This window comes from Mus pahari, chromosome 19 (genome assembly GCF_900095145.1).
Source record: "Mus pahari chromosome 19, PAHARI_EIJ_v1.1, whole genome shotgun sequence".
Taxonomy (NCBI): domain Eukaryota; kingdom Metazoa; phylum Chordata; class Mammalia; order Rodentia; family Muridae; genus Mus; species Mus pahari.
The window spans coordinates 60911197-60921293 of record NC_034608.1 but is presented as its reverse complement, the minus strand read 5'-3'; the positions used below and the strand labels follow the sequence as shown (position 1 = coordinate 60921293).

The 10097-nt window shown below is 37.7% G+C and overlaps 1 long non-coding RNA gene across 1 annotated transcript; it reads left to right on the top strand.

The window, feature by feature from the left end:
* Nucleotides 1-2581: 2581 nt before the first annotated feature.
* LOC115062582 lies at nt 2582-5332 on the top strand. The gene is made up of 3 exons (XR_003842523.1): nt 2582-2620; nt 3854-4073; nt 5064-5332. It is a non-coding gene; the product is annotated as an uncharacterized LOC115062582 (long non-coding RNA).
* Nucleotides 5333-10097: the final 4765 nt, after the last annotated feature.

The following is a 10097-nucleotide window of genomic DNA, read 5'->3' as shown; positions in this document are numbered from 1 at the left end:
TTATAGGACATATCAATGATGTAAGAGGCAGGGAAGGGGCAGAGGTCAAGAGTTTTGACACCATGCTGAAATCTTTGTATTAATCAAAGGAAATAAATCTGGTGATCTATAGCAAAGGGAAAGACTTAAATCATTGGCAGGAATAAACTGAGAGGAATTTACATCGAATTTCAGTTTTCAAGGAATAACAGTAATGACTAAATGATCCGAATAACAGAAAACAAGAAGAGATTTAAAAGAAAATAAGCAAGAAGAATGGTTTGGAGGAAATATGAAAGACAACCTCAGGGATAAATTATGACAGTAATTAAAGTAAGTGTAAATTGACTAACATGCACACCAAATCACAGAGACTCAGGGAAATAGATACGTTGTCTACTAGAAATTTACAACAAAAGGAAGTACAGATAAAACAGCTAGTTATTCATAAAATACATAAAGCACCATCAGTTTTCCATTGTCTATTTTAATAGCAGAAAACACAAGGTAAACTGTTAAAACTATGATAGCAAAAGACACAAATATTACATGTGCAAAGAGAGATAAAAGGAAATTAACCAGTAGTACATCCCAGTCTCTGATGGAGAATGTGAATTCTATAGAGAAAATATATGAATTGAATGCAGTTGGGGTTACTGACATACTCCCATGAAGGCAGACCGATCAGGTGACCTGAGCCACTTGGCAGAAATAAAGCAAAAGCTATAAATAAGGGCTGTGAAATGCTACATTCGGAACAAAACAGCCATTTCAATCAGAAGAATAATAAGAATGTATTATTCTGCTCTTTTGTCTTTTTTATTTATTCTTAGCAGTGTTAAGTTACATGCATATATGTTTGTCAGTGTGTGGGTATGTGCACATGAGTTCAGGTGTTCTTGAAGCCAGAGATGTTGGATATTCTTGAACAGCCTGTAGACTTGCCTGCACTAAGTCTGCACAAGGCTAGGGCTTGTCATCAAAATGGTCCAGGAAATCACTCACTGGACTGTATCCCACACTGCTGAAAGATGGCTACTCATGGATACTAGGGGGAGGCAAACATTTTCTTCACTTGTGTGTTCACTGATGAGGCTCCCAGGCTGTAAAGGATAGTTTGAAACCTATGCTCACACAGACACCCTGGTTAAATGCAGTGCGTAAAAAGACAAAACAGAAAGACATTGTGATGGTTTGTATGCGTTTGGCCCAGGGAGTGACACTATTTGTAGTAGGTGTGTCACTGTAGGTATGAGCTTTAAGACACTCACCCTAGCTGCCTGGAAGTCAGTATTCTGCTAGCAACCTCCAGATGAGGATGTAGAACTCTCAACTCTAGCATCGTGCCTGCCTGAATGCTGCCATGCTCCCGCCTTGATGATAACGGTCTGAACCTCTGAACCTGTAAGCTGGCCCCAATTAGATGTTGTCCTTATAAGAGTTGCCTTGGTCATGGGGTCTGTTCACAGCAGTAAAGTTCTAATTAAGACAGATGTCAGTGTGAGAAGGGGGTTTCTAAAGAGCATTGAATTGGTAGGCAGGGAAGAAAATAGGCCATGGGCATAAAAGGAAGCAGAAAGCATTATAAACATGTGTGACATTTTCAAAGAAAACTAATAAAAGTTATGTAAAATATTAACTTTATGTACTTAAAGACCAAAAAAAAAAAAAAAAAAAAAAAGAATTTAAATGACTACAACTCAGGTCAACAAATGCCCATAGAGTTTACTCTCTAAACATTCAATGCAGGTACATTTTGTTTTGTTCTTTTGTCTTTTTATTTATTTTTATTACTTTTAAATTACATGTATATGTGTTTGCCAGTGTGCCTATGTGCACGTGAGTTCAGGTGTTTGTGAAGCCAGAGATATTGGATAGTCTAGGGGCTGGAGTTATCAGTAGTTGTGAGCCCCCTACATGGGTGCTAGGAACTGAACTTGAATTCTCTGCAGGAACAATATGTACTCTTAACCATTAAGCCATTTCTCCAACCTCTATCGTAAATGTTTATTCGCCCTAATACATATAGTAAACATTTATTAGTTCCCGAATACTATAAAACGAGGGTCTGTGGAGACAGCTCAGCAGTTAAGGGCACTGTCTGCCCTCCCAAAGCACCCCTGTTTGATTCCCAGCTCCCACATGGCAGTTTGCAACTGGCATAACTCTGGTCCTAGATGATCTTATATCCTTTTCTGGTTTCTGTGGGTACCAGCCATGTACTGGTGTACATGCAGACATGCAGACAAAATATCGTCTCACATGTAATAAAAATCAAAATTAAAAAATTCTATAGAATCCAAATCATAAACATTAAAATTCATTAACAAAAAGATAATTTAGCAGTACCAAAAGATAGTCTTGCATAATAGAGATCAAAATATGTTAATAGCATATTGTGAAAAATAAACCGGCTGAAATTTGAAAATGTGAACAAAAATGATTAATTTCTGAAAAATACATTAAAATTGATGAAAGATTATATATAAAATTAAAGTGAGATAAATATCAGGGAAAAGTAAAATGTAACCAAAACCTCTCTTACCAAAAGAACTTTGTATTCTTGGATTGTTCATTGATGATCTGTTTGTGTGTTTGCTTTAGGTCCTAGCAATCAAAGCCAGTGGCTCTCACATGCCAGGTAAGTCCTGTCTGTACCACTGAGCTACACTCCACACTCCAGATGACTATATTTATTTCTCCTGTGCTGTGGCTTGAACCCAGGCCCTCATGTGTTCCAAACAAGTTCTCTACCTCTGGGCCACACTTCTAGTCTTGTCAGTTAATATAGCTTGAGATGTGATTTGTCCAAAGTTTCATAAACAGATCAATTCTATCTTGTGTAAGAGTAACCTTCCAAGTTTAATTAAGTGTAATAATGTCTTGAAACATTTAGTACTCAAAGGTATGTCTTCCCAAAGAATTCGATGATGTTTTAACATTCGATGATGTATTAAATAGATATCAGATATTCTATTTGAGAAATAATCAACTGATGTGAAAATCTACAGTTGTGTATCTTTTTAAATTGTGTGGGGAGTTGCCCACTTCTGAAAATATTTAACATAAAATTAAAGATCTTAGTCAATACAAAAATGATTAGACAGAGAAAATATTCATAAGAATCAGAAAGGTATCAATATCTATATTTATTTGCAGGTGATGCGACTCTGAAAGAAAAAAAAAAAAGCCTCACGGTCAACAAAGCTTTGTATTTGTGATAAAGCTAAACACAGCTGTTTAATGCCAGAGGGGTATCTGAAATCAATAGCCTTTTAAATGACAAACTTGAACATGGAGTGAAAAATAAGGCATTATTTACAGTAACATTTCTAAAGTTGCCCAGGTGATAGATACAGTGACAAAGAACCCAGTCACCTCTACAATTTTTAGACTGAAGGCAGGACCAAGACAAATCTAGTTAGTAGCTTTGCAAAGAATTATTTAAGTAAAATGTGGCTAAGTTTAGGATTAATAATAATAATAAAAAAATTCTTCTGTAGGCCAGTTGAGTCTAATTCCAAATTGTTCTTAGTATACATCAGTTATAACTAGCTAACAAATTGACTATTCAGAGTAGCATCATAGTATAACTTCTATAATAACACTGACCTGTGGTCACATTGTATAGACACTGTTGCAAGTTACCACTAGCTCTTGATAGATGCTCTTTCCTGCTATGCACACTAAATGAATTCTCTCCTACTGAGGGCAGGTTTGATCTTCTACCTGTCTTCTCTTGTTCAGAATTCATCAATAGTAGTAGGATATTTTCTCTGAGTCATGGAATGAGGGAGGCGGGAGGTCCATCTCTCTTCTCCTCTCCCCCCATTCTTTTTGTTTCTGTCCCTTCTTTTCCTTTCTTCCTCCCAAGGGAACCCACCTAGCCTGCTATGGGCTGCACTGTGGAGAGGGCCACATGCCAAGGCAACGAAGCCACCAGTCTGTGAGATTCTAAATCCTGCCAACAGCTATGGAAGCACTTTTATGAATACATCCTCCCTGGTGGAACTTTTGGATGAGATTGAACCCCCATGACACCTTTAAGCAAACACCTCCAACTTTTCCCACTTCAGAATTTCCAACACAGAGAGGTAATGTTTACCCTTTGAAGCCTCTAGCTTTTTAATGTGTTTCTTTGTGTAGCAAAGAGAGCTGAGAGAATTATCTAAAGTAAACCATTAGCCAGAGAGGAATGCTAACTGGCCACCTCAAAGTGAGAACCACGGTTGTCTTAGCTTGTTTGTGGCCCCAATACCAACAATAACAATAATCAAAACATCTGTGTTCACATTTGGGGATCACTGACTTCACCTGCTCAAAATAAAAAATGATTTTGTCATGTACCATGGTAGCAAATATATAATGGTTCACTTCAAACTGGTCCATCTCTATTCGTTGCAAAGCAAATGTTTGAATTCACAGACTTTGTCTTGGTTATGCTTTCCATTGCTGTGAAGAGACAACATGACCACTGCAATTCTTATTAGAAAGAAAACATTTAACTGGGGCTAGCTTACAGTTTCAGGGTTTAGTCCATTATCATCATAACGAGAAGCATGATAGCATTTGGGCAGACATGGTGCTGGGGGAGCTGAGAGTTCTAGATCTTGGTACACAGGCAGCAAGGAGAGAGTGTGTTATACTGAGCATAGCTTGAGCATAAGAAACCTCAAAGCCCATCCCTACAGTGACACACTTTCTCCAACAAGGCTACACCTACTCTAACAGGGCTGTACCTAATAATGCCACTCCCTATAGACCAAGCATTCAAGCACATGTGTCTCAAGGTGGGCAGCATTCCTATTCAAGATACCACATTAACACATTAACATTAAATCGAAAACAAACCTATAAAATCTAGTCAAAAACAAAACAAAATGAAACAAAACACCAAACCCCAAAACAAAACAACACCAGGGACCCAAATCTTCCTTTGGAATAGTTTTAACGAGTGAAAGATCCTGTGAATCTGGACTGACTTGGACCCGATTTCTGTGAGTTTCAAACTCACTCAGGTATGTAATCACCCAGAAAAAGCCCTCCTTTATTAGAGTTTAACTTCAGGATTTTTTTTTTTTCAGGGCCATTAACTGGAATTTCTATGACAACCCGAGAGCTGGTGTAAGAATGACAGTGTTGTACAGTATAATGAGTCCAACTATATTTTACCTCTTACTCTTGGTTCCGAAGGAACGGGTGATAAATTTAGGGCGCCGCGCAGCACAGGCCAGGAAACAGTACACTAATGGCCCAAATGTCCAATGAATCTCTCTGTTTTACTCAGGACACTGTGTGGCCAGCTATAGAAACCAACTCTGTCTGGAAATAGAAACCGACTTGGAAAGGGATTTTACTGGAAGGATGTTGGGAAATTCACAGTATTTCCAGAAAAGCTGGAGAACGTGATACAGAAAAGGAGCAGGCACCGTGGGTGGTGGGGCATGGTGACCTCGGCCAACTTTCATTTGGGGCAATCTGGCAAACATGTTCCTTTTGTCACAGAGTGATGGAGGCCAGCATGTGCCCTGGATGCTGTAGCAGACGATGCTAGTCACCACTTCTGGTCCCACCACGCAGCTAAGGGAAAACAATTACCATGAATTCGGAAACAGTGATCCTCCTCTGACACAGCTTCTTTACTCTCTGGCTCCATGACCGTTGGCGTCAGTAGCTGACACCCTGAATTGTAAATCCTATTAAATGTTAGAGTGATAGAAAAGTGGACCGTACAGCACATCATGGTTCCAAATTCATTTCCATGTCTCTGAATGTTTTATTTAAAGGAAGGGATGGTATAAAAACTGGGAAAACAGATTGGAAAGAAGTTGTGGAAACAGCCGTTTAATGGAATAGGTAAAGGGCCTAATCAAAGGCTGGCTGAGTGTCTAGCACGGGACATGATCGTAGGAAAAGGATACATCTTGCCTCTAACCTGTGAGTTTGGGAAGTTTGCTTCTCAGAACGGTGCCAATTCACAAAGAAGAAATAAGCAAGAATGTTACATTTCTCCTCTACCCTGTCTCAGGCAATTTATGCAGATGAGTTTTTGTGTATCTAATGGAGGATGAGCATCCGGGTCTGTTAAAGTGTACAATGAAGTAGTACTGGAAACTGCTCACCTACACTAGTCTTTTTGTTTGGTTCTTTATACAGCTTAGTGTCTTTGGTGAATTAGTGGTGACTCTAGCCTCCCTCCCTCTCTCAATGTTTCACCACACTTTTGGTGAACCTTGATTTATTTTTGCAGTTCCAGTCACCCGTATCACCGAATGCACATGGGGGTTTGAGGAACTATAACTGTCACAGTGGTCATCTGGTGCTCACCGGTTTTTGTAATGGAGTTACAGATGTCTTTTCTGAAAGGGATGCACAATTCGTGTAGAAGGCAACCCCCAGATAGGTATTGGAAAGGAGTTCACTAAGAACTAATTCTTGAGTTCTTTCCACAGAAGCAGGGGGACAAATGGCTGGGGGGGGGGGGGGGGCTTTTGGTGAGCTTTGAGCTTGCTTTAGTCAGGGATAGATGTTTTTTTGGAAGTAGGTGGTCAAAATGGCATTCAGGAATTTCCAGAAGTACATTCATAAAATGGAGAGCCTGAAAGATAAAAGAAAAGAAAATTCACCCATGAGCATTTTTGTGGAAGATGGTTACGTGGAAATTGGGGGCAGACAGCCTTTTGAAACAAAATTTCTATTTTAGTTATAGATATAATTATCTTTCCCCTTCCTTTTCCTCTTTCCAGTCCTCTTCATGAATCCACCCTTGCTCTTTATAACTTCTAATTTTAATTGCTGGTATGTGCATGCATGCATATGTATGTATGTATCGATATATGTATGTGTGTATTCCTAAATATATAAACACAATCTAGCACTGGTATGACCACTATTTGTGTTGGATTTAATTAAACCTAAGCTTCTTTTCCTAAGTGCCTAATCAGGTCCCATAGACATGCAGTTAACCACACTGGTACTTCTCTCTATGTTTTCTCTGCTGTTGTAAAAGCTTCAGAAGGGACGGCAAAGCCTACCTTATCCCTAACCTGGAATATGTGAACCTAACACATACTAGTTCCTCATGGCTTCTTAGACAAGTGGCAAGTAGAAACAAGTGAGTAACATATGAACATTTTTGTTCTGAAGATATCTGTGGAGAATAAATGGTGAATGTGTAGATATCAATCCAGTCTCATTCTTCGACTCTAAAGGACATGGATGGTTGCAACTCAGTTCTAGGATTCTCTGTCTAGTCCATAACTGTTCCTCACAAATGCTTGTAAAGGACTAATCTTTGTGTGTAATATTCTTTCCATAAATATTTGTTAGGATATTATGCATTTTTCACTGAACATGGCAATGAATAGTTTTACTTTAATTTGGCATAAATCTAATTAATTATGAAATCTAGAGTTTTTCCCAAGAATGTGTTCAATCTAAAATTGGTATTTTTATGTGTCACAGTATATAGTATAGAATTGAAATGCATCCATATTCTCTGGACATGGTATAAATGTAAGCTTTCTAGAACTCAAGCTTTTCAACATTCCCATATTCTTTAGAATTAAAATGGTCTATATGGTCTAGTATTTTATATTCTCTATAACTGGTATGTTTATATATATATATATATATATATATATATATATATATATATATATATTCTCTAGATTTACTACATTCTATACAACTGCTATCTACATTCTCTAGAATTGGCATATCTGTCTATCATCTATCTATCTATCTATCTATCTATCTATCTATCTATCTATTATATTTGGATTTTGCATGTTCTTTCTGAAGCTGGAGCAAACTCTCTGTCTGGTCTACTTTCTTGAGGCAAGAATATGCATGTATTTTTTAAATACACTTGTTATATAAGGATTGTAATGTTTGTGGCCTTTCTATATAAGGACTGTAATATTTGTGTACTTAGTATATTAGAACTATAATATTTGTGTTCTTACTATATAAGAGCTGTAATGTTTGTGCTCTTACTATATATGATTATAGTATTTGTATACTTACTATATATATGATTGTAATGTTTGTGTTCTTGCTATAAAAAGACTTTCATATCTTCATAGAAAGCTCAGTTGTGTGGTCATTGTCATGTTTCTAGGAATACTGTTAAGTGTCACATAAGAAAATTATCATTTCTGATTAGACCACAAGTTTTCTAATTTCTATGCTTGTGTGTCTACCCTGTATTTTATTGGAAGAATTTTTCTTAGCTATTCTTCTTTACTTTTCTGTTCTCTCCATCAAAACAAAACAAAACTAAACTAAACCCACTACCACAAGTCAGAAAACAAAAACAAAACCAACCAACCAAAACCCCACATGCCACCAATACCCAAACCTTTAATCCTCCAAACAGAAAGCCAATCAATGTTCCTGCCACACACACATACATGTTTCTTTTCTCAATATAAAGGTATTGTTGTTTGACTCTGTTTCCCTTAGCATCCACAATTTGTTCTGGTTCCTAGTGAGGTCACAGTGTAGGCCAGGAGATGATTGACAATCTTACTTTGTGAATGAAGAATGACTGATAATTGACCTTGTAAGAGGTATTATAGGCTGCTGGGAAGTCATGCAACAAGAAGCAGGTAGATTGATTTCAGCCATGTTGTTTTCCAGACTATGGATTTAGATAAGTTATCTCACTGCCAGGACCAAGTCATCTCATTGGCCATTGACCATGTGTGGCTCCTCCATTCTGTTCTTTCTGCCTCAATCCCATGAGTGCAACCGATTGCCGCATCACTAGGTCACCATCTTTATCAGCTCAGCATTGGGGTGCACACTTGGGTACAGAGCAAGTGAAGCCTAGCAGTGTTAGGAGCTCTTACCTGCAGCTTATCATCTTGTCTCTCACTAGACAGCAAGATGTGGTCTCAGGAGAGTGGTCTTTGATGGTTTTTATGGTACCTGCTTCAGGATTTAAGGCTGTACTCTTGGAATCTTCAATATACGTTTAACAGTTTGGAAAAAAATCCTAGAGCCGGTCCCTCTTGGCATCTGAAATATTGAGCATTCATTCTCAATTCCCTTTCCCACAAAGTTTTCCTTCCCTTTCTCCTTCAGTCCATCCCCTCTTCACTTCAATCCTAATCTAAATTTCCAGTGGTACAATTAATTATCTTTGAACAAAGTGTGGGACATCACAGACTCTGAAAGCATTGTGCCACTCAAAAAAAAAAAAAAAACCCTAAAACTTCCAAGACCCGAATGCCAACTAGATAGTCACATCTCAATCATGTCTTTATTTTCTTCCTAACTGAAAAGGAACATTTATGTTTATAAAGTATGTTATTTCTAAGTGACACAAAGAAATCACCATTTAGAGATTCTCTGAATAAATACTGAAAATTAGCATTATTCCTTCTCCTGGGAAGTCTGCCTGGCATCAGATGCATCAGACCTCATTCTAGCTACTGGGCTTGAGTTTTGAGCCAAGTACACCCAAGTTTTGTGGGAAAAAAAAACTTTTACAGAGCAGTGGCACTCATTTTTAATTGGCAATAGAACACATAAAGACATTCTTTCAATAAATAGTTTAGGCAGTTAGATTTTCACAGATAATGATGGAGAAGGACCTCTGAATCCTTCCTGTCACTCTCCAGGGTTCATACCCTTACCTTACCTAGAAGTCAAACTGATATATACTTCTCCAAGACCTTCCTATCCTTAATACTTAGATCCATTTTTATCTGGCTTATTCCAACTGCCTCTTGGAATCCTCTCCTTAGGCACAGCCAACCTCTACGACTTTAACCCATCCTTTGCTGATTATCTTGACTAAAATGTTTTGATTTGTACAACCTTGCTTGTAGAGTTTTCCAGCCACCTGACCAAGTGGGATTGGCATATATATGTAACAACAATTAATGAAAAAAGAGTCCATAAATTAGAAAAAGAACAAGGAGGGTTCAGAGAAGGAAAGGGAAAATAATAATCTCAAAATAAAACTAAAAGAAATAATAATAATAATAATAATAATAAAAAATATCTGAAAACCCCAAAGAGTAACTAAATAATTAAGAACATAACAAATGGAACCAGCAATGAGAAAACAAAAGCAATTCATAGCAAGAGAAGCACACATCTCATTG